Source organism: Magnolia sinica, chromosome 5 (genome assembly GCF_029962835.1).
Source record: "Magnolia sinica isolate HGM2019 chromosome 5, MsV1, whole genome shotgun sequence".
In the NCBI taxonomy this organism is placed as follows: Eukaryota; Viridiplantae; Streptophyta; class Magnoliopsida; order Magnoliales; family Magnoliaceae; genus Magnolia; species Magnolia sinica.
Genome location: NC_080577.1, coordinates 5471838 through 5477837, shown reverse-complemented (window position 1 = coordinate 5477837; position 6000 = coordinate 5471838). Strand labels below are relative to the sequence as shown.

General features: G+C 42.4%; 1 long non-coding RNA gene across 1 annotated transcript; it reads left to right on the top strand.

Annotated features, from left to right (window-relative positions):
- Nucleotides 1–1466: 1466 nt before the first annotated feature.
- On the top strand, nt 1467–5873 carry LOC131245232 (uncharacterized). Its single transcript, XR_009170807.1, has 2 exons — nt 1467–2016; nt 5484–5873. It is a non-coding gene; the product is annotated as an uncharacterized LOC131245232 (long non-coding RNA).
- The last annotated feature ends 127 nt before the right edge of the window (nt 5874–6000 follow it).

Genomic DNA, 6000 nt, shown 5'->3' with positions numbered 1-6000 from the left:
CCTGTATGAAGGGAAAACACAAATATCAGCTGATCGAAAACTTCAGTGGCCCAAACAGTTTCCAACGGTAGGCATTCAAACCCTATTGTTTCCAGTGGTGTGGTCCACTTGAGCTTTGAATCTGCCTCATTTTTAAGCTGTTGTCCTAAAATGAGCCGGAAAAAATGAATAGACCGTGTGGATAAAACACATACATCACTGTGGGACCCAAAGCTTTTCCACCGGCTAGCTGGCTAGACTACTAGACAACAGCCAATACGCGGTCAAAATTTTGGTCAAGCAATTTGGTTACAATATCGATGTCAGGTTTTAGACTATGAATTAAAGACTCGAAAGTCCCAATATTCTCCCATCAAGATGTTACCGGCCAACGGCGTCTATCTGCCACAGACGCCTTCAGTTGCTAGCTGCATGGGACGGGCCAAGCCCAGCATCGGTGACAGATCGACTATTGGAGTACGCCAGGATATATACCAGGGCACTAAGTGTCGAGCATACTACGATGCCGCCCGTTCTCATTTCGCAGAGTTCCCGGCAGAGGAAAGGGCTGTAGGTGATGGCGCGTTCTGCTTCTTAGAGAGGGGCGCAGAAATCGTTCCTATGAGTTCAGGTGGGCCAGAGGTTTTTGGCATCGGTTTTCACGTTTTCCCTTTTGGTGTGGCCCACTGGAGTGTGTGATCTGGTTGATTTTTGGACCCCCAGAGAACTTGAAGTAGAAAACACGATGAACGGAATGGATGTAACTTACGGTAGAGTTGAGTGTACCAGATGGAGACCCTTATCAGATATAAGTACCCTCCCTGATTCGGGCGGGCAAGACTGCTATTAGGCTTCTCACCTAGGATCAATCCGGGCCCATTTAATGATTGGGCTTAAAAGTCCAGGCCCAAGCCCATCCATTAATACTGACCTGCTGATCTCCATTTCCACGTGCCCAACTTTCAATCAAAGATGTTCATCGGTTGGCCCACATCAACATGGTGGGCACAACCAAGAAGTTTCACACATTCGAGTCATCAGACCATTCATCTAGTGGGTCTTAATATGGACCGTCGGAATCGCCAAGATTCATCTAATGGACCAGCCATCCCATGACCTGCAAAGGGATTGATCGCATAGGTCAGAATACTGTCTGATCTCTTGAAGAAATCCGACCCGTCCATCAGGTGAGGGTGGGATACTCCACCATTGATTTCTTTGTGGGGTCCACCCCATGTTGTTTATACGCCATCCAAACCATTCATTGTTTGCGCCCCACTGGATGAAGGAACAGGCCAAAAATTAGGCCATTCCAAACAAGGTGGACCAAGCAATTCAGTGGTTTTGTGCATGGTTTCACCTGTTGCTGATGGTGTGGCCCACCTAAGTGCTGGACCTGGCTGATTTTTGGGGCGGCGCATTAACTGGACAGAGTACCCAATGTATGTCTGACACCGACCCGTGGGTTTTCAGTTCTGACAAGTGGGGCCCATATTTATGTAATCTAGACCGCTGAGATACTGCATCCCACCGTTGATGTATCATGCCACTGCACTCTTCTCAATACGACAATAGTAAGCTTCCGATTTCTGGCCCACAAATGGACAGTTAAGAAGAGAAATAAATATAGCAGCGGTCCACGTTCAACTGAATAGATCTCGTGGAATGGTGGCCTAATCAAGAAGAATTTTGTGACATGCTCCATCCAAAGCGAGAATCAACAGACCAACAGTCTGGATTACTGAATCATAGGCCCAACTTGTCAGGATTCAAAACCCGCGTATGCAATGCAAAAACCCTTAGGCTCGAGTACGATTAAAGACCCTTCAAGAGCAGAAAGAGCTTCTGGTTTTGAATTTTGCAGAGAGAGAGAGAGAGAGAGAGAGAGTATGGCATTGAGAAGGGCGTTGGGGTGGTCAGATGGGGAGCTGATGAGATCAGACTCGAAACCATGCTCGAGGTTGATGAGACACACGGCTGGGATTTTCTCTGTCGGAGGTGGTCTTGCTTTCTGGGTCCTCTGCAGATTGCACTACGGTCTCTCTCTCTCTCTCTCTCTCTCTCTCTCTCTCTCTCTCTCTCTCTCTCTTCATTCTGTAATTTGGGTTTTCTTTCTTACCCTTTTTTTCATTTTTATGTCTGATTTTTTTATTTGATACTAAACTGATATCGACAACCATCCCTAATGATTTGCATGCACCAATTTTACATATTTAGAATTGAAATAGTACATAAAAATGGAAAGTGGGTGTATGCAAAATCAATCAGGGTGGGTGAAAATAGTGGCTTCCTGTTTCCTATTGATAAATGATCCAGTGCTTTGAGCGAACTTTAACTTGTAGTTCTTGTAGCTGTATAATAATTTGTAGTGGACAGTAATCAATTGATCTGGACTGTCCAGTAGGTCCAGCGTCCACTTTGTGGGCCACTATACGAAAATCGCAGCTATTGGATGGTCCTATGTAGCCGAAAGCTAGGCTTATTTATTTATGGTCCTAGGCCTTGCGATGGATGGATGGGCTGGTTAGGATTTTCTGGTGAAAGTGGTTGTTTAGAACCATATGTGATTCAGACCAGATTGCTTGGTGACCGCAACAACACATAGCTCAGTGGTGTGAGGACACGGCAGGATTTGGTTGGGTTACGTGCCGCTGTTCGAGATGGGACCGACCCAAAGCATGTTTGCAAGTTGTTAGGTCGAGTACATACCCAACTGTGCCCTTCTCTCACAGCGGCACGTGGCCCAATCAAATCCCACTACGTCCCAACACCACTGAGCTACTACGTAATGTTAGGGTCACCACGCAATCCGTGTTCATGTAATTTCTGGTGGTACCCCACCTAATGGATGGTTTAACCTATCATTCATGAATACTCTTTCCTGTTCATTTTATGGGCTCTTGCTTAGATGCTTGTAATACTTTGATCATTGTGATTTTTGAAAATTGGCCCCATGAATTGGGGGCTTGACCTAATGGGCCATCTAGATTGATTGATTAAGTTTCCCGTGCAACTAGGAGCACTATAAACTATATTGCAGGAGTATTGGATCAAACTCTGCTAATGGGAGTTTTGCGCTCATTGCCGATCCCCAAGGCCAGATAAAGGAGGTGTATTGTGTCAGGTTGACAACCAGTGTTAAACTTCCGGTACGGCTTTTTCTCATGACTCCTGACATTTCAAGTCCTTGATGGAGTGGAATGGTGGAACATGATTCGTGTAGCCAACCCAATTAGTTGGGACAAGGCTTGGATGATGATGGAGTATTGTATCATTTCTCTTTTTTGGAACATTGATGAATAGACGTCTAGTTTTAACCAGTATTTTTTACCTAACCCATCTGTTCTATATGGTTTTTTTTTTTCCATCGTTTTCATGTTCACAAGTAATGGAAATATATACCCATTTTATCATTAAATATTTTATTCTTGACTGGTTGCTTCTTAATGGGTTGTCTCATCATTTGCTTGTGTTTCTCAAGTGATGGTGATATGCACATCTGAAATTAGTAGAATTCCTTATGAGCTCATCTATTTCTTTACGGATATTTTTTATCCTTTTGTTTTAAGAGTAATTGTTGTTTGCCCATCTATTTTAGGACGTGTTTGGCTGCCACTTAAAAATAAGTTCACCTCATTAAAAAAATAGCGATTGAAGTTTCAAACTGACACAGTATTTTATGCAATGAAGGGTTTCGAAAATGTAATCTTGTTTTCTGAAATTATAGAATGCTTTAATTTTTCTCTTTGTTTGGCTTCCTATTTGTTAACTATGTCAAGAGGACGTGATTCTTCTAAGCCTTCATCTGATATGCTTTTGTCATCTGGGAAGTGGCCTTTTATTCCTTTTTTTTAAAAAACCTTTAGCCCATTTAACAATTGCAGGATGTGTGTTTAAAGGCCTTTTCTTCATTTCAAGTTCCAAAGCTTTTAGTTGCCACTATAGATTGTTTGGCATACTCAAGGAAAAGAAAAGGAAAAAAGGAAAATCTGAAGTATAATATATACGATGGGGTTTTTCCTCTTTTTTTTTTTTTTGTTCAAATACTCATAAATAGAGCTTCGATAGAATAGCTAATTAATGTTCATCTCCATAAATATCAAAACAGAAATGCTCTTTAGCCGATAAGTTCCTCTTTACCATGTTTCTATAACTTGAGATGTATTGTCAAGAACTGTGATGAATATAGACATTATAGTGCTTTTGAAAGTGAGGAAACTTTGAAGAGAGTTCCTCTCTCTCTCTCTCTCTCTCTCTCTCTCTCTCTCTCTCTCTCTCTCTCTCTCTCTCTCTCTCTCTCTCTCTGTTGCAATGCCTTTATCTTGTATAGGGAATTATATGATCCTAGACCCAATGATATCTATGGCATACTCATCAATTTGAACAGTGGACACGTTAATTGATGTAGAGCGGGTCGCGGATAGTTACATGGCCAAGATGGATCAGAAAAGGCCCGGTCGACGACAGAAGTGATCCAGACCATCGAACCTTAAATCAGGCGTATCTTGCAATCCGGAATGAGTTATCTGACGTAAAATATATGATTTTGGGGTAGAACGAGCTACTGAAGCCAACCAACCTAGCTACGCCGGGTTGCGCAGCCCGGAATTGCGAAAAACCCCTGGATCGACGGTCGTTTCCCTGTTTTAATTTCGTTTTTACTATAAATAGTAGGTTTTAGTTTGATTATAACTCTTCATCCGTCGGGCTTTAGGAGTTGCGCCCAACGTGAAAAGAGCTTAGAATAATTAGGAGAACGGTTTGGTGAAGCCAAATAAGACACTTACTATTTTTGGCCGAAAACCTTGCGCACTAGTAGACATCACGACCGTCTATAAATAGTAAGTTTACTATTTATAGTAAGTCGCGGATTCTAGGAGTTTTGAGTTGTAGTTTGTTTCTAATTTCTTTCCCATTGCTTGGTACCCCTATTTAAAGGGTTGTGAACTCGTTTTTATTCATCAATTAATCAATTTTGAATTTCTTAGAATTTATTTCTATTTTCTGCTTTCTTTCCTCGTGGATTCGAGAAGTCTCTGTGAGGAGTCCAGAGAAGCTCCGTGGATTCGGAGTAGTTATCCTCATCACGTTCATCCCTGCGTCATTAATCTACATGATTGCTGTGTTGGGGCGCGCTGTAGATGGAACATGTCCAGAGAATCTCCTTGATAGAACAACCTTAACCTTTCAATCTGTGGCCTGAAAAAGAGAAATGCAGCAACGGTCCACACTTGACCGAAAAAGGCCCATGATTGGTGGCTGGGATTTTCCAATCCATGAGACTTTTGGGGCATGGTCCATTCACTTGGGTTTCACATCAGATAAAACAGTCCAGACTACCAAGCTTGGACCCCATGTGCACCAACCAAAAACCTGATTATGCTGTGGACTTTGTGCCCTATAATTCCTCTTCACGTAGTTGCTTCTGATCTTGAGCTCGTGAGCTAATTTTTCAATGTTTTACTTGCCTTCATAGAGTAATCGGGTTTGCATACTTAATGCAGGTCCAAGAATAACAGTACCAAGGAGTCTTAGATGGGCTGCTTGTGGGGTGGTATCTATGAGCTCGACGTCAGCTCTGCTGGTCCGCCTCTTTAGTCCTGAGTGCGAACCCCAGAACATAGCTGCTTATGACAAGGCTAAATGAAACCGTCTGTACGGTTCCAGTGACCATCTATTCATTGAAATTCTGTTAACTGCTTGCTAGCAGCAAGAGACTGCTGTAAAACATACATCAGTGTCTGAGGGTTGGAAGTGTTCCAGTGAAGTAGTCTGGTAACTGAGCTGGATTTATTTTCTTGAGTGTAATTTCAGTATTTAGGAAGGAAAAGTAACTGTTTATTCAAACACTGTCAGCTGTACTAAACTTCTTGTTATATATTTAATTCCTCGAAGATGGCCCTGGTGGTCATGAAAAATGGTGAAACATGTCTCGATTCTTATGTCATATGGAGTTATTTTAACTGTAAGAAATCAGGTGCATTTCACCAAATGGATCTCCCTTGGGTTTAATTAGAGTCA